Source organism: Stenella coeruleoalba, assembly GCF_951394435.1.
Source record: "Stenella coeruleoalba genome assembly, chromosome: 16".
Taxonomy (NCBI): domain Eukaryota; kingdom Metazoa; phylum Chordata; class Mammalia; order Artiodactyla; family Delphinidae; genus Stenella; species Stenella coeruleoalba.
The window spans coordinates 69,605,700-69,625,047 of record NC_137162.1 but is presented as its reverse complement, the minus strand read 5'-3'; the positions used below and the strand labels follow the sequence as shown (position 1 = coordinate 69,625,047).

Here is a 19,348-nt window from a genome sequence, read left to right as displayed (position 1 = left end):
TTCTTATGCCTACTCTTGTTAAAGTTAATGGGGTGCTCGCTTCGGCAGCACATATACTAAAATTGGAACGATACAGAGAAGATTAGCATGGCCCCTGTGCAAGGATGACACGCAAATTTGTGAAGCGTTCCATATTTAAAAAAAAAAAAAAAAAGGTTAATGGGTTCACCAGGTCATATTGTTCTTGAGAAATAACTGTGGCATTCTTGATTATCTCTGGGCATTAGAAAACATAAATAAATCCCCATATCTCAATTCTGTTCAACCTGGGTCCTTGAAAAATGAATTCCAGAGATGGCATGCATGCATGACCTAAACACAATCCCTGGAAACATTTCAAATATTTAAAAGATGGCGGACTTCAGAAATTGGATTCCTTTTGGTGAATTAAGGTGGTGAATTTTTTTCTTTTTTTCTTCTTTTTCTTTTTTTGTCCATGTTTGGTATCAGTAAAATGCACAAATCTGAAATTTTCATTTAAGAAAGGGATCTTCAACCTGCCCTATGATACATTTACTCTGGGTTTGCAGCCATTATTCCAAACCAGAAATGAGTTTTTTCCACTCAAGGAACCTCACACATAGGCAGGCCCGGCTCTCCTGTCTGCCCTGTAATAGGGACGTTGGTAAATAAATTTTGTATATATCTGGGATGGTGAATGAAAGCTTTGGTACTCATGTCCTGTGAGAAGAGGAGACACAGCTGCTTTCCTTGAAAATCTGAAGTGCTGTCACAGGCAAGAATACTTATTTTTTATGGCTGCAAAAGACATTACTAAGACAGTGAGTGAAATTTCTAAAGCAGCAGATGGTAAGTTATTAAAGGAAAAATGTCTAAGTGCAACACAGAGTAGGTCACCTTGTTGAAAAGTGAGGATCCTTCGAAGAACACTTGTAGCCCTGGGATTCTGTCATGTGTGATACTGCATTATTGTAAATGTTGGCTGCATAAAACAGCGCTGACGTGACAAACTGATTTTGGAGATTTTTCCCATTGACTTGGACTTTATACACGTATCCACAGTTATCCTCATAAAATGCATTTGAGGTAGGTAGGGACAAGGAGGTATCACTTTCTTCTCTTAACAGATGCAGAAACAGCAGCTGGGGAGATGAGAGAGATACATGTGGGCAGTGTTACCTCAGTCAGAACCAGGTGCTTCCCAGGAAGCATCACACCTCACTGAAATGTAGCTTTAGTGTTTAAAGAGAAGGTACATTTTTTGTTACAACATGGCTCCTCAATGCAAGCCAACCACTTCATCTGGTGTTCAGTTGAGTCAACAGCAATTGTTTCCAACACTGGGGGAGAAATAGGCAATGCTGGACTTACTAAGAGGTGGTGGGGTGTGTCAGGTTGCAGGATTGCGCCTTCCTCAGGCACTTTCTTCCTCACACATTTTTCAGATAATTTTGATGATACTTAACGTTTGCCATTCTTGTAACAATACTTATGACTTCACCGTATTTTACAATGAAGGTGGGGCTTATGGTGGTTTGAAAGAGTTGTCCAGGGGCCACGAGCTCCTTCATGACAGAGCCAGAGCAAGAATCAGAATATTGTCTTCATGAATCTTGGCCAGGGCTCTTTCAAAACATTGTGCCTCTTCCTTGACAAGAGTCCCAGATAATGGTCCTAAATGCATGCATTTGTTGATTATACAGTGGCTCTCAATGTCCTAAAATTCAGCTTAGTGTTTATTATCAATTATTGCACCTACTTAATGCAAGCCACCGTGGAGGATATAAATATCACCACTCCGTAATTTCTACACAGCCCCTGCTTTATAACAGAGCCACCCCAAATTGCCAAAGAATTCCAGAGTTTCAGATCTAAGTGTGTTAGAGTTTAGTGCACACATTTTTGGATACTTCAAATTGGTAGTCTGCTGACTGATGAGAGGGGCACTGCATTTACCTTGGTCAGATATATCATAGAGAAAGAGCTGATTATATGTCTCAATCCCTCCTCTTTGTTCAAGGGGGAGCATCCACTTCCCTTATTCTCAAGAATGTACCACTTTATTTTTATCCCTACTTAAGTCCGCCTGTAACTTGACACCACAGCTGAAATTTCTTATACTAATATAATCCTAAACACAGGGCTGGTAGAAGGAACTGGGTTTCTTATTAGGTGAGGGACACCCTAGCATAAACACAAAGGAGCTTACAGGGGGGTAAAGGCAAATGAGTGGACACACAGTTAGTTACTGGGACTCAGAACAAAGTCCTGAGCTTGCCTGCAGGCTCTGGCTCTGGCCTACCTCTCCCACCTCCTCTAGCCCCACACCTCTCCTCACCCCTCTCCAGACCAGCTTCCTTCCGGAGCCTCACCAGTATCCTGCTCTCCCGCTGCACCACAGTTATGCTGGGTTATGCTTTCTGCCTGAAAAGCCTTTTTCTTTCTTCTCCTCCTGGTTAATTTCTACTCAGCCTTCAGATTTCAAGTCGTCACTTCCCCAAGGCAGCCTCATAACTCTTAGAACACCACATATGTTCAGGGTCAGGTATAGCATATCTCACCATTGCCTTATCATTTAGAAGGGAGCTGTTCAAAGTGAATGCCCAGTTTGGCCCAATAGCTTCAGCAAGTCCTGCTTTAAGTTCTCACCAAAGAGATCTTGTCAAAATCACTGGAACTAACTACACATCCAACAATCCACTTATCCATCCATCCATCCATCCAGCCAGCCAGCCATTCACCAGTATTCACTGGGGGCCCTTTATGAGCCAGTCACTGTAGTAGGTACAAGGGATATAGGCTGCCTCCTAACCAGATATATTTGGGGTAGCTGGTGAAGTTTTCTGAACCATTAAGGCCAATCCCAGTCACTGTTGGCCTTTCTGGAATGGGATCTACATTACCCGGACTGGCCCTAGGACTTTTGCAGTCTTACAGGACTACAGTATCTAAATGGAATCCCTGACTCAGTCATTCTCCGTCCCATGATATGTGGCTGAACCACACTGGCACCATCTTGTCAGCTCCATCTTAGGCCCACAGTCCTACCCCATCTCTTTTTCTGAGTGACTGAGCTTTAGCCTAACTCACAAGGAATGCACCAAACCAGAGGAGTTCCCTATCAACTTTTACCCTTACCTTCAACTGATATGAAAACTTGAAGACTGCTTTTTGCTGACGCAGATGGTTAATGGTCAAGAGACACCTGCCCCCGCCCAGGGGGAAGGAAAAGCCCCCAGTTCCAGTTGGTGTGGACATGCTTCTTACTTGGTAGTCAGATTCTATTTTTATCCTTAGCCCCTTTATATCCCCCTGTGCCCCTTGGCAGTGCGGAGTGCAGCTGCGAGTGCCTCTGAATCATCTCTCTGCCTGATCCTGCCTGCCTGAATGTTAAGTTACCCACAATAAACTTCATAATTGCACTTCATGGAGTTGCCTGCTTCATTTTTCAGTCACAGAGTTCCATCTTAGTTCAGATGATATTATTCAATATCTCCGCTTCCCAACATGTGACATTATTTTCTTCACAGCATTGATTACTATCTGAAATTATTCATTTACTTGTTTATTGTCTGTTCCCTACGCTGCCTCGTGGGAGTGCCTGTCCATCTTATTCATTGAATACTGCCAAAATTCTGACTGATGAAAATTTGTTCAGTGAATCAGTGAATTGGTTCTAGAGAGAAAGTCCTTCTCCTGAGCTCTGATTTGGAGCAAGGCTAATGGATAGCCACTGATGACTGGGAGGTTACAGTGAAAAGACTTGGAGGAACCCCTGCAGTATGTACAACAGAACATAGAGAGGAATCTTTGGGGTGCCCCACCTGGTCTAAATGTTCTTCTTCCTTAGATGAAGGCAGTTTGCAGCCAATGCTGGTCCTCCCAGGGATAACATAGGCTCCTGCAAAAGGGAAGCTGGGCTAACAGGCAACCCTACCTCTCCAGCTGGTAACAGAAACTCCTCTGAGATGACTATAGCAGTCATTCTAAAACTTTAGTGGGACTAATAATCACTTGGGGAATTTGGTGAAAATACAAAGGTCTAGGATGTATCCAACTTCACCAAGCAATGAAATTGAGCAGGACCCTGTGGGGCCTGTGTCCCCCATTTCTTGTTTGTAGAAAAAGGCTTTGTTTCCTAGGCCTTCCCTGAGTTCCAAAGAGCCAGACACAAGCAGTTACTAATTAGGGAAGTGAGGGAATGCAGAAACAAAGGAAAAGCAATTAAGCAAGATAAGTAATGATAATAGTTCAATGATAAGACAGAATCCTAGTTCCTCCTCAAGGAATATACATAACAATCTAATATATATCTTTGAGTTGTTCGGCAGAAACTAAGACCCCCGCCCTGGTAGAGGAGGGTGACTGCAAGCACTCAGACCCCAGACTGGTTGGAACCAGAAGGCTGATGATTAAGACTCTTAAAACACCACCCCGTTACCTCACTACCAACCAATCAGAAGACAGTCATGCACCCTGCAGCCCTCACCCCAAATGTTGCCTTTAAAAACCCTTCCCTGAAGGCCATCAGGGAGTTTGGGTCTTTTGAACATGAGCTGCCTGTTCTCCTTGCTTCGTGCCTGCAATAAATACTGTACTTTACCACAACCCAGTGTCAGTAAATTGGCTTTGCTGCTTGATGGGTGAGTGGACCCAAGTTTGGTTCAGTAACAGCATCTGTGTTCTCTATTAGCTCTCTAGCTAATTCCGATACACACCAAAGTTTGACAGCTACTGCTCTGTATGGCTGCATATCCCAAAATTTATTCCATGGAACACTAGTTCTCAGAGTGTTAATGGTTAATTAAATAAATTATCAGATTAAATGTTTCCCTACTGCAGATGGTTCAGAATCATTAAAATGCAAATATGCATCGTGAATCTCTCAGAGGGGGAAAAGTGTACTATGCTTCCTAAACTTATTTGGCCATGGAACTATTTCCTCTCAGGAACATGTATTAACATCTTCTGCAACTACTGTAGTTAGTGTTCAGAATATACTTTGGTAAACATTTCAAAATTGCAATCACTGACTGCTGGCCTCCCCGCTGCCACCCCCAGCCACCTTCTTGGGAGAACTTCAGATCTATCTTAAGGCAGTACACATTTAACAGCCAGAGTGGCCAATTTTAGATGATTTGGGGGTCACCTAAAACCTTGCTTTTCAAAGTAGTCTGTGAAGCAATCTCCTGCATCACTTGGGAGCTTGTTAGAAATGCAGAATCCCAGATCCCCTCCCCCCACACCAGAGCTACTGAGTTGGAATCTGCATTTTAATAGGATCTCTGGGGGATTCATTGGAACCAATATAGAGAAGTGGTTCTTAATGAGGGCAAGGGTGGGGAGGAGGCAGACAGAAATACATGGGGAGCCATTCAATATGCAATTACTGGCCCTTTCCTCATCATCCCCTATTAGAATTTCTGATTCACTCTTGGAAAAGGAGAGAAGGGGGAAAAGTCCCCCTTGGTACTGATATACTCTCTTGGGTCTTCCTTTCTTTGGCTCCGTTTTTCCAAGCCTGGGCTCCTGACTGAGAGAGTCGGGGACAGCAGTCCTCACAGATTCAGGAAACCCAGCAAGAAGCAAACCCTTCCTGAAATTTAAAGTGTTTAGAAAACAATAAATTATATAAATGAACTTATTTGGATATAATAGAGAGAGAAAAAACTTGGTTGTGACTCAAATTAATTAGTGTAAAAACTGCGTGGGATTTCATTATTGTTCTTAGGCTTCTTAGCACAAGTGAACTAAAAGTAAAACTCAAAGTTAGTCTGTCTCTTTATTCTTGAGAGCTTTCACCTCTATCTCTGAAATACTTTGTCAACTGTACCACTCTGTGGATCATCCAAGTAATTCAGCTTCTTTTTTTCTGTTTCTCTGGCCTTTCTCCAATTTCTGGCCTTTTGCTGTAAACCTAGATTCTCTCCTTTGCCTTGCCTTTTGATTTGCAGCCAGTATTATCATGACGTGCCTCAGTGTGGTTTTCTTTGTATCTATTTTGCTGATGGTTGCTTCTTGAATCTGTGGCAGAGTTTCATAAATTTTTGTGTTGCTGTCGTTCTTCATTTGGAAAATTCTTGGCCATTATATCTTCAAATATTCCTTTTGCATCATCCTCTCCTGTCCTTCTGGGGCTCATGTGTATTACACATTTTCAGTGTGTCCTACATATCTTTTGTGCTTTATCCTATGTTTTCCATTCCTATTTTCTTTGTGCTTCAATTTAGGCATTTTCTATTGATCATTTTTGCTGTTCATTAATCCTGTCTTCTGTTTCTTTTTTTTTTTCCATATTTATTTATTTGACTGTGTCGGATCTTAGTTGAGGCATGTGGGATCTTTTAGTTGTGGCATGTGAACTCTTAGTTACGGCATGGGGGATCTAGTTCCCTGACAGGGATCGAACCTGGGCCCCTGTATTGGGAGCGCAGAGTCTTCGCCACTGGACCACCAGGGAAGTCCCCTGTCTTCCGTTCCTAAGCTCTATTAAACCCATAATATCATATATTATATTTTTAAATTCTAAAATCTCCATTTGATTCTATTTAGAGATTATAATTCTCTGAAAAATTCTCCATTTTAAAATTGATTTTCTCAATTTTCTTGAACATATTAGACATAGACATTTTAAAGTTCTATTTTCTTGAACATATTAATCATAGTTAAAGTCCTTATCTGCTAACTCCAATGTGTATGTCACCTGTGGTTCTATTCCTATTGAATGTTTTTTCTTGTGGTTTTTAGTAATATGGTCCTGAATCACAGTATGTCTAGAATTTTTTTTATTGAATGCTGGTCATTGTGTGTAAAAATTATATAGTTCCAAATGACTTTTTATTTCTTCATGGTGGGTTTATCCTTTCCTCTGCTAGGCAGATGAAATTGAAATTGATCATCTTAAACCAATCAGGGAATGAACTGCATTGAGGCTGACTTTTAGTTTTGGTAAGGTTCAGTCTGCCTCTGACTTGTTTGTGTTACTAAGATGTTGTCCTTCAGGATTTTCTCAACTATCAGTAAATGTCTGGTGTGTTCACTGGTCTCCCTTCTCCTGGCAGGTCTAGTTTGTGTCTCTTTAGCATTATGAAACAGCAGAAAATTTCTTTCTGATTTTCAGAAGTTTTTGACATAGCTTGCAAGTCCTGAAGTCTAATCTTTGTTTCTCCAGTACCATAAGTCTATGAAAAACATGTTAGTGTTTCAGAAGTTTTCTGCTTAGCTTTTTAATCACCTGCCCTCACAACTTCAGAAATTTGCAAATGTCAGGTGTATTGAGGGTTTTGTGTTTGAGGTCCCTTAAGCCTTTAATTATACCTCTGTAGCTCCAAAAGACCATTCAAATCTCTGCTGGTTTTTCTTCCTCACAGCAGTCTGGAAAAATCTCAGATTGACAATCTCTTATAATGCCAGAGAACTGAAGTTCTCTCCTCTTGAGAAATTTAGCCATTTAAAAAAAAATGAAATTTATTTATTTTATTTTTGGCTGTGTTGGGTCTTCACTTCTGTGCGCTGGCTTTCTCTAGTTGTGGCGAGCGGGAGCTATGCTTCGTTGCGGTGTGCGGGCTTCTCATTGCGGTGGCTTCTCTTGTTGTGGAGCACGGGCTCTAGGCACACAGGCTTCAGTAGTTGTGGCGTGGGCTCAGTAGTTGTGGCTCGCAGGCTCTAGAGCGCAGGCTCAGTAGTTGTGGCTTGCGGGCTCTAGAGCGCAGGCTCAGTAGTTGTGGTATATGGGCTTAGATGCTCCGTGGCATGTGGGATCTTCCCGGACCAGGGATTGAACCCATGTCCCCTACATTGTCAGGTGGATTCTTAACTGCTGTGCCACCAGGAAAGTCCCTCAGAACTGAATATTCTTATCTTGCCTTTTGGGTTGACACTTTGATCACATAATTTCTCTGGCTTTTCATTTTGGTTTCACTCTGGATGCTATTTCTTGGATCACCCTCAGCTCTGAGCCATGCTTATCTCTCAATCCCTCCCCCAGCAGAGGTTCCCAACACAGATCAAGTGTTTTAGGCTACCACCTGATCAGATGGAAGATTACCAGGAAAACACTATTATGAAATTAAAACAGTATAAGCTGAACACAGAGTGAGCCAAATGTAAGAAATCATTTTTGGTAGAAGAATGATTTTTGTATCCATAAGTAATGTTCACCTAACAAAAGAAAAGGAAGTATTTCCTCTAGATATTCATTATTTAAAGAATGCTTTTCATCTGAAATATTACCATGTTTTCCTAATACTGAATCCAAAAAGCAAACGTCTGATATCTTGAAAATAGAGCCTATTACTTCCAATCCTTTGATGACAGAAAATAGGAAATATAATGGATTAAAGATTTTTGCGAGGCCTCGGATCCTGAAATATTAGATGGCAACTTACAGCTCAAAATAAACTTTTCCTATTCACATTGAAATCTTATAAGAGAGAGAAGGGGAGAGAGAGAAAAGGAAGTTGAACAGACATGTGCAGTAATCACACAGTATGAGGTTATCACTGGTCTGATGTGCTTCTTCAAACCAGTTATATGAACCCTTGAAGGCAAGGTCCCTCTGTAGCTCAGTAATCCAGAGAATTTCAGATGATCTGAGATCTAATAGACCTATTTTATTAGCACAATAGTTATTAGAAATAATACTAAAATGTGTATTTCTTTTTTATTTTTTTTTCTGGCTGAGTTGGGTCTTCATTGCTGCACGCAGGCTTTCTCTAGTTGCGGCCAGAGGGGGCTACTCTTCGTTGTGGTGCGCAGGCTTCTCATTGTGGTAGCTTCTCTTGTTGCGGAGCACGGGCTCTAGGCGCGGGCTTCAGTAGTTGTGGCTCAGTGGGCTCTAGAGTGCAGGCTCAGTAGTTGTGGTGCACAGGCTTAGTTGCTCCATGGCATGAGGGATCTTCCTGGACCAGGGCTTGAACCTGTGTCCCCTGCATTGGCAGGCAGATTCTTAACAACTGCGCCACCAGGGAAGCCCTAAAATATGTATTTCTACTCAAGAGAATCAACCTCAATAAATGTACTTACTTTGTTTACCAAATGACCACTTAAATTGTTCCTCAAAATTTCCAACATTGGGGGGCTTCCCTGGTGGCGCAGTGGTTGAGGGTCCGCCTGCCGATGCAGGGGACACGAGTTCGTGCCCCGGTCCGGGAGGATCCCGCATGCCGTGGAGCGGCTGGGCCCATGAGCCATGGCCACTGAGCCTGCGCGTCCGGAGCCTGTGCTCCGCAGCGGGAGAGGCCGCGGCGGTGAGAGGCCCGCGTACCGCAAAAAAAAAAAAAAAAAAATTTCCAACATTGGTCATCAACTCCTTGAATCTACTTGAGGTAAACATACTATTCTTTCTCCTCATTTTGCGTCATTATAATGTTTATTCATACATCAGCCTAATGCTGATTATTACTGTGCATCCTGTCTGAAGAGCTTGGAGTAGATTGTTTTAGTACTTTGTGCCATAGCAGTCATTTAAAAATTACTAGTAATGATTCCAGTGGATAAAACATTCATTAGTCTTTCATAAATAGAAACTGCTCTAAACATGAACAAAATGTCCATCTCATTTCTTTGCTAATGCCATGTTTCATTCAACTAAAGATATTTCCTGCAGCCTTTACCTTAAAGGGTTGGCATAGAAAGTGAGAGAAAATTAAAATCATCTCATATCAATCAAAACCTTGGGACATTTGCTAATATGCTTCAGAGCTATTGCAGGGGAGGAAAATAATTTTCCCTCTACCCTTCTAGGTTCTTGGCTGAGACTCCCCTGTAATAAAAGACAGATTAACAAGAGAAAAACAATTTTAAATACATATACAGCTACGTATAGATATGAGAGCCCACAAAGATAGTGACCAAAGCACACAAAGAAACAATAAATTTGTGGAGAATGACAAGACAATGGGTTTTGGGCTAGGGGTAGTAAAATGATGAAGAAGTAACAAGGTTTGTTTAATACAGCCTTGTTGGCCGTTAATTCCCTGACTCTGGTGACAATGATGCCTCTTACCCTCCTGGTACAGGGAGTGTAACTTACTTTCTTTTTTTTTTGCGGTACGCGGGCCTCTCACTGTTGTGGCCTCTCCCGCTTTGGAGCACAGGCTCCGGATGCGCAGGCTCAGCAGCCATGGCTCACGGGCCCAGCCGCTCCGCGGCATGTGGGATCTTCCTGGACCAGGGCGTGAACCCGTGTCCCCTGCATCGGACTCTCAACCACTGCGCCACCAGGGAAGCCCAGGGAGTGTAACTTTGATGTGGAAGATTTATCTTTAAGGGGGACAAAAGGGTAGGAGAATCCTTTTTGCACCAGCTGTTTCTCAAGTACTTTTACTCAAAATAATCAATATGTCAAAGTGGCATATAGATTGGGGTGACATATTCTGAACCCCTACACTATTTACCTAACTTAAGCTAGATGTGCTTCATCATCCACAACTCAGACATTGTTGCGGCATTTTTGCCTTAAAGATGGACAGGACTTTAGAGATCTTTAGTCTCCTTCCTATTTTATACTTGGGGAAACTGAGATATGGATTGATATCATGACTTTCTGAGAATCACCTAGAGAGTAGCAGGGAAAGAAGGACAATCTGAGTCTCTTAATTTTCTTAAACTTGAAGCTCCTTGAGAGCAAGTAAAAAATTTACTTTTCTTCAGAAACTTACTTTTCTCTTACACTGCATCTCTCTATAAAAAAATACCTAAATCAGATTCAGGATTTATATTGTGTGTTGTATGCTACCTTTGTGCAAATAGAAAAAGGACATAATAGGAAATACATATTTGTAAAAGGAAACAATGGAAAGATAAACTAAAAACTAAAAAATTAGTTCCCTTTCTTAGGGGAGGGAGAGAACAGGAAGGAGGGGAGAGGGATACAATGAAGACTTCTCTGAATTACTTTGTTTTATGATTTTGATTTTGGAATCATGTAAATGTTTTGCATAATAAAAAACCAATTTAAACGTGTAAAACTGAAAGTAATGACAAAAATTCACAAATAACTAAAGGAATGAAAAGTAGAAACCAACATAATTACAGTTAGGAATGATTTTTAGTGGTCTACTTTCCAGTGGTGATATTCAAACATAACGATGAAAGACTCAACGCTGATGAATATTTCTAATGAAAGGAAAGCCAGCAGCAAATGTATGTATTCTGCTTTGATGCAGTCTATTTATCCTCAAAAATTGTGTAATATATGTTTCATGGCCAATCTCAGACTGTGTCATTCTTAAAGATGGTATGTACTAGTTCTGATTTGGGCTGTATAGGCAGATTAAATTCAGATCCACTATCTACTACTCATGTCACCTTGGGCAAATTAGTTAATTTCTCTATGCTTTCATTTGCATATATATAAAGTGCAAATAGTGATGGTTCCTACCTTAAGGACTTGCTGTGAAGATTAATGTAGATAATCCACGTAAAGAATTTAGCACAATCTCAGGTATATGGTGAGAGCTCAATAAATTTTAGCAATTATTTAAAGAAACACTGCTTCAACAAGTAAAAATAACTAAAAAATAAATAACTAAAAAATAAATAGATTTTATATTAAAAATGTTAACTACATTATACATACAAAAGAGTATATATAATATATGGGAATAATTTTTTTAAATAATAAAATGAACACTCAGGTACTCCTACCCAGCTCAAGATACAGAACATTTATAAGGGATTTTCAAGTCCCTGCAAATAATACTTTCTTTAGTTTTGTTTTAGAAATTTTTAAAAAATGAGGTTTTACTGTATCTTTTGTGATCAATCTTTTCTCAACATTTCTTTATTTAGGATTCATACGTGCTGCATTTCACTCAGTTTCATGGTTGTAAGATGCTCTATTACATGAATGCACCACAACTATTTTAAAAATTCACTCTACTATTGATGAGCATTTGGACTGATTTCAGTTTTTTGCTATTACTAGTGTCAAATGACAAAAATAATACAATTTAGTAATGAGTGTGATGACTTAACTTCCAGAGACAAAGTATATGTGGTTACTGTAATCAGAATGGTTTTACCCACAGACACCTTTGGTAGCACCTTATTGATGTCCCTTGGACTGAAATAGATGGGCAGCCATTTTGTTTGGTACCAGAGATCTAAGTCATTGACAATCATGTTCTCATCCCAATTTCCAACCTGAGCCAGCTCACAGGGCCCTGTGAATGGAGGGGAATCTAGTCAACTTGATCAAGGATCCTGCAACACTGGCACAATTATGTACTGTAAATCTGTTATTAGCCTTTCCCACAGGAATCTGTGGCTGTTTACCAAAGTTAATCCACAGTAGGCAAAGTAAAATACCCAGATTCTTCAGGACTGACTTCTCTGAATAAGTCTCTTTTACTTCTCAGAGCTCTGAGCTGATACACAACCCCAAGGACCCAAAAGGCCCTTGAGTTTTGTCAGTAAAAGTAGGGGCTTTGGAGTTGAGGTGAAAAATGGAATTTTAACCTAAATCCACATGGCAGTTGGCCTAGGAGGTCTGCAAAGCCATACTGTGCTAATCTTTGAAAATATGATTGAAATAGATTTAATCAGCTACTGGAAACATCCCCACGTTGGCATCCTCACCTTTGCAGTAAAGCTTTTGTGATAGGAGAGGCCCAGTAGAAGTCCATAGATTTGCTTCCCCCAAATAGTATACAATAATTAATACTACATCCCTGAGGTAATTGCAAAGATCACTGCCACTATCAAATCTCGAAAGCTGTAGGGCCATTGATTCATTTCACATCAACATTAACTCATCTGTTTGGTCCATGCAGAATACAGATGAATCTGGAATAATGACAGTGGATTATTGCAATTACTACTGCAGATGTTACAGGTGTGGAGTCCTTGCTGGAACAATAGCTGGTATTAGCTATTGATCTGGATAATGATTTTCCCCCTCTATTCTGAATAGCAAAAAACACCAGAAGCAGTTTGCTTTCATCTGTCAGTGGTAGCACTACACTTCCATCATCTTCATTTGGAGCTATGTCAACATTCTGGGTTTTTGCAATAAACTAGTCCACAGAAACCAAAGGTGTCTCACCATTCTATAGTACAGTGTGTTAGTTCATTACATGGATGACTTATGCTGATTGGGCCAGGTAAGTAGGAAGTAACAGGTACTTTAGGTGCCTTGGTAAAATACTTGCAAGCTAGAGGTGGGAGAAACACCCCATGAAAATTCAAGGTATGCCATCTTGGTGAAACTTCTAGTTGAGTGGCTTGGGAAATGTGGTTATCTCCTAAAAAAAGGAAGACAAATTGCTATACCTTATACTCTTATCACTAGGAAGGCTTGATGGGTTTCTTTGGATTTTAAAGGCAACATACACCACATTTGAATGTGCTGTTCTGACACCACATTTGAATGTGCTGTTCTGACACAGTACAGGTGATGACCTGTAAGTTTGCCCGCTTTGAACGCGCTTAGAATAAAAGAAGCTCTGCAGCTGATCTAGACTGCTGTGCAAGCTGCTGTGCGCTTCGAGTGTTATGACCCAGCAGAGCCAGCAGCTGGACATGCTGTAGGGAGCTTGGAGATATGCTCTAGGAGAATCAGAGTGCATATCCTTAGGATTTGAGAGCCAAGCCATGCCCTCTTCTGAATATAATCATTCTGCATTTATGAAATAATTCTTAGCTTTCTACTGGGACCTAGAAGAGGCTGAATGCTGAAACAAATCACCATATGAACATGCAACTTAAGTAGTCCATCATGACTTAGGTACTACCTCATCCATCGAACCATAAAACCAGATGTTCGTAGAGCACTCCGTGATCACAGGGAAGAGAAAGAGCTATCTCTGAGACTGACGGTCAGCAGATGTTGAAGACTAAACTAAGTTGTGTGAGCAGCAGGCTCAAGCTCCCAGGGCACCTGTTCCTGTCGTTGCCATCTCTGGCTCAACTCATACCTCTGGTCTTTTAAAGAGTTCCCTATGACTGACTGAAGAAGGAGTTCCCTATGACTAGTTATCTGGGCCTTGCTCATGGATGGTCTCACACAACATGTTAGCTAGGAAGAGACTTATGACAATGTTAAATGAACTTGTGAGAACTAACATATATAGTAGATGTTCCATAAATGTTAGTCTAGCTCAGCAATTTCCAAGCTATATTCTGTAGGACGTCACTAAATAAGATACTCAAAAAGAATTTCTGGTCTAATAATTTTGAAGATTTTTGAATAGAAACTTAAAAAAAAAACTGCAGGAATTCTCAAGGAGATAAGATACCGAGATACATTTTGAATTTCAGCATTTCCTAAACTTATTTGACCTTAAGAACCCTTCTTTGCAGAGCATTTCACAGGAATAGTGCTTTACAAAATCTACTGTGGGGCTTGTGATTTTTAATAATTTAGACTTTGACAGAATGTTAGTTTTGCTAGCCAGGAATGAAAGTGTTAAATTTTTATACTAATCACTAGAATGTAAGATATGCTCTTCCTGCTTATTCTAAAGGACTAGACTTCGTAGTTCAGAAAGAAATTTTAATAGAAAACCCTTGCCATGAGGGTAATGTAGGTGACATTACCTAAAAGGAGGTAAATCAAGTTTAGTGATGATTTTTCCATTTTGTAATAGGGATTAGGGTTATAAGGAGATCACAGCTCTGTGAATCCAATTAGGATATAATGAAATGCAGTCTTTGAGCTTCCAAACTATTGATTTAGAAAGAGAAAAAATATGATAATAAGCATGATATTTGCACTATGATTACACATTAGGCTATTCAGATTATTAAAATCATTCTTACTGTCAAAACTGAATGTACCTAATTTTGCATTGAAGTTCAGGGAGTCGGCAGTATATTACACTTTCTTTTGAGACACTGGTGGAAGGCATTATAAACAAGATAAGGACATGTTAGGATAAAGAAAAAAATGAGATCTATTTACAAATGACTTTTTGTTATTAATGAGCTTTCATAATAGACCATATCAACATTATTATGTGTAGAAAGAACAACAAAAAAAATGATCGATCAAGCCAAATTTCTGAGAACTCTATTAATTTGAGAAGCCCAGGAGTGAGTCTGCCTATATCCAAGTTTAATTTTGATCCCATCCTTACTATCAAATTCAACATTTAATGTTCTGTTTGTAAGGGAAACGAGATGAAGAGGTAGTAAAGTATAAGGGGGTAGGGTTTGTTTGTTTGTTTTGCAAGCACCATATCTAGCTCTATTGCACCTATTACATAATATTGTAGACCAGCTCCTCTCAACCTGGATTTTGGGAGAGAATTAAACTGTGATGCCCTCAGAAATCCATTGTGCACAATGAATTAACTTCCCTCCTATGCATCAAGAGCATCAAGAACACAGCTAGCTATGTCCCATCCTTGGAATCACTGAGGAAATTGTCATTCAAATAATACTCTTTAGGGCTAATTCTCTAGTGGAACCTAGTTTGATAGGGGCTGCTCTGGACTACTGATTCTAAAATACCAGTCAATGAAAGCTTAAAAAATTCCTACATATTCTGATTCAGTTGATCAGGAATAGATTCAATAGCAGGTTATAAATATTCCTGTAGGTATTTCTGATGTAACCAAGTCTAGGAACCACTGCTGCAGATATAAACATTGGTTACCAAGATGCCTTATGAAACAAGGGTTCTGTGGCCCAAAGTGCTCCTGTTCATAGTTAAAAAATAATTATCCCAAGTTTATAAAACTTATTTTAACATGGAAAACTTTTTTGCTGGATACCTGTAGTCATCTTGTGGTACTAGAGTGCCACAGAAGCACTTTGGGAAGTGAGATGCTAGAGAATAGCTGGTGGCGTCTGTGAAGGTTGACTTTAGTAGAATCTTTTCCAACTAATTTCAACCCAACCTTCTTGCTATATTACATTTAGAAATCCATGCTTTTGGGTCTTGGAAGTTTCTCAATTTCAAGAGTCCTTTGTTTTTTAAACTTACCCTACCTCACTTATTACAAAATAAATTTCAGATGGATCAAAGTTCTAAATGTTTATTTTTTAATCCTTAAAATTAAATGAAGAAAAAAAAGAATAATTAAAAAAATTTTTGGAGTGGAGATGGCCTTCCTACATAAGACAAAAAACCTATAAGCAATAAAGAAAGGGTTGATAAATTTATTACATAAAATTTAATACTTCTGTGCAGCAATTGTGTCTAAATATGACACACGCTCATACAGGTACATATGGCTATATACTCACCATATAAAAGAGGAAAATATTTGTAATATGTATGTTAGGCAAGGGATAATTTCTTTAACAGGCAAAAAACTCTTAGAATTCAGTAAGAAAATGACAGGCAACCTAAGAGAAACTATACATATGAACAGACAGTTCAGAGTACTAACTACAAATTCTCAATTTATATTTTAAAAGAGGGAGCTAAATATGGTCCCGCCAAAGGTCTTTATGCTTACTGTTTCATCTGCCTAAATCACTCTTTCCCCAGATATCTATCCTTTACATTCACACCTTCACCTATGAAGCTTTTGCTTATATGTCACTTTCTTATGAGGCATCCCCTATTCAAAATTGCTCCCCTGACTGCCAGCATTTCCTATTCCCCTTCCCCACTTTACTTTTCTTCTGGTACTTACAACTATTGGCTATACTATTTTTTTTCTTATTTATTTGGTTATTGTTCATTTCTCCCCATTAGAAGGCAACGTTCATAAGCTCAGGGAACTTTGTCTCTTGTGCTTACTGCTATATCCCTCACACCAGACTGGTACCTGGAACAAAGTAGGAGTTAATTATTTGTTGAATTAATGAATGAATAAAGATATGCTCAAGTCTGTTACAATAAAAGAAGTGCAGGTCAAAACAACCAGGTTTTCATTTTGACTCTGTAATGGTAACCTGTCAAAATCAAAATATATGAATCCCTCCCTTGATGCTAAAGCCTATACAGGGGTTTTATTCTTGTAATTCAAGAACCAGACTCTTCATCTTTGTCTCCAATCCTGATTATGTAGTTCACTTCCTTTATTAATGATGTCACTGATGTCTAGTTCTTGACCCCGCCTTCTCTCTCTCAGTGTCTCCATGCATGCTTATCTGGATGACTCCAGCTGTTTTTGGTTTCCCATCTCCAGCCTTGTCCAGTGCCCCACTAACCAGAAATATAGCTCTGCACCTGCCTCTTCCACGTTCAGATGCCTCTGTGGTCTGTTCGTCGCCATAGCAGTCCAGGTCCTCCATGATCTAGTCAACTGCCCTTCAGTCTCCCCTCCTAAACATGCACAGGCCAAGTTCCAGTCTCCTGAACATACCCAGAACTTTCTTCCTTTATAGTAGTTCGTTGTTCTTTTATGAGGTGGTCAGTCAGGTATGGCCACAAGAGGGGCACAGGAGAAGCTCAGGAAAAGCAAGTGTGTTATAATGACTGATCCTAGAGACAGAGGCACGCCACACCAGGCAGGGCCATGGGAGGAACACCAGGTTTTGATCAGCTGGCAGATGACAGGAGCCAGAGGAAAGCCAGAACTAGAGCCTTTAAGGGGTTTCCCTGGGAAAGGCCAGGCCGGCCAGGGGAGATAGTTTAGGATTGGCTAGTTTGAATAACTTTGGCAGGCTCTATGCCTTCGTGGTGGTCCCTGGTTGCCTGGCACTTGGCCCTGAGATGATTAAAGCAGAAGAATGTTGCCTCCACGGGTGTAGGGGCCAGAAGAGGAGGTAGGGCTCTGGAATGGTAAATTTGCATGTCAAAGGCCTGCTCGCAGCTGGGTCTTTTGCTATCTCTACTGGTTAGCCCCAGGAGAGGCAGTCTCTACTCAGCCAGAAAGGTTTGTAAGATGTCCAAACATCATAGTATATAGAAAATGAACAATATAAACAATATAGTAGTACTCTGTCTATGCTGTTTTCACAACCTACAATACATTTTGCCAAACATTCCCTTTTTTCCATATCTATTATTGAAATTGTATTTAGCCTTTAAGTCCCAGTTCAAATATTAGTTCCCCCTGGGAAGTTTTCTGATTTCTCCCAGCAGGAAACACTATTTCCCCACTGTGCTCCCATAACACTTTGTAATTTTCCTTTTACATCCTGCCTTGGTAATTTGTGTACTGCGCTATTTCACTTCACAGTGTTACCCCAGAGGAATGCTGACCCCCACTAATCACCCTGCATTTGCTCCTGTTCAGTCTATGAAACGAGGAGGGAAATGGCTCCCGTCCCTCTCTGCTAACACTCTACAGATGCTAGGAGGCAGCTCCTTGGCTCTGTTGCTGTGGTAGGTACCAGTGCTATAGATCAGAGCCTCCCTCTTGCGGAACAGTCTTCAGAGTTGCTGAAAAATCAGCCATGGAAGACCTAAACTTATGAAAAATTTCTGCATTCACTTTATTTGAACATCACAGAGGTCAGTGTGATGGAAAATCAAGGGTGGTACAGGAACTCTGTAGCTTCCACCACAGGTTAAGGCAGAGAACCAGTTTTTACACTATCCCTCACCAGGCTTGCTCTGTGATTGATCCTATGTGATTAATTCCCTTGGTCTTTCCAGAGACAGGACCTAGCAGGAAACATGCTGAGACATGGATACTATGATATTCACCTTATGTGGCCTCTTCTACCCCAGCTCTTTAGTGAGAACACTGATAGTACTATTGACAGACTGGAAATATTAGATTTTTAGAAGACCCATGGGATGTAGACATGTACTCAAAGATGCTGGGTCTCATGCCCTTTCCTTCCAACCCAACATTAGAGGGGCCCATAGAGGGGCCCTCCCAGAGCACACAGTGGTCTCCAGGATTGGTGGGGCTGAAACTCATTCGAGTAATGCTGAATGTGGCTTGTCACTCCAGAATCTCCTTCCCTAGATGTGCTCTCTTTCAGAGGCTCTCCCAGTGGTGTGCTAGTAGATGTTTTATAACTGGCTTGGGGGGTAGGGGTGAGGAAGGCCCCAATTTATAGCACTTGCCATTTTCCTTGGTGTAAATGCTCACACCATGGCCAATTTCATGACTACCAACGCACAGTCACCGAATGGGGAGCTGGGAAGAGAGGCCCACACTGGGCTCTCTTTAACTGATAGGAACTGGCTCTAGCACGTTTCTGCATTCTCTGTCTCTCTGTGCAATTGGTTCTGTCTCCAACCAGAAATGCCTCTGTGTGTCAGCTCTAGTTATGGACACTGAGTTCTCCCAGGAATCTCCCCAGCCTCCATGTAAACCTGTGGATGCACAGAGTGAGAAGTGGGAGTGCTTGTCATCATGTTGCCTATTGTGCATGTCCAATAGTGTATGCCCCAATCTCAGCCTTGGCCCACTTGAGAAATACTGTTTCACACATTGCTAGTGTTGACTAAATAAATACTGATTGCTATTAAATACTGATCCTCAAGCACCTAGCCTTGAGGATCTCAAAGTGGCTTGTGTTAAAAACC

At 40.6% G+C, this 19,348-nt stretch overlaps 1 long non-coding RNA gene across 7 annotated transcripts in view; it reads right to left on the bottom strand.

The window, feature by feature from the left end:
- LOC307175547 overlaps positions 1–19,348 on the bottom strand; it is a 407,817-nt gene that overhangs the window by 23,569 nt on the left and 364,900 nt on the right. The gene's annotated exons all lie outside the window — the stretch shown is intronic.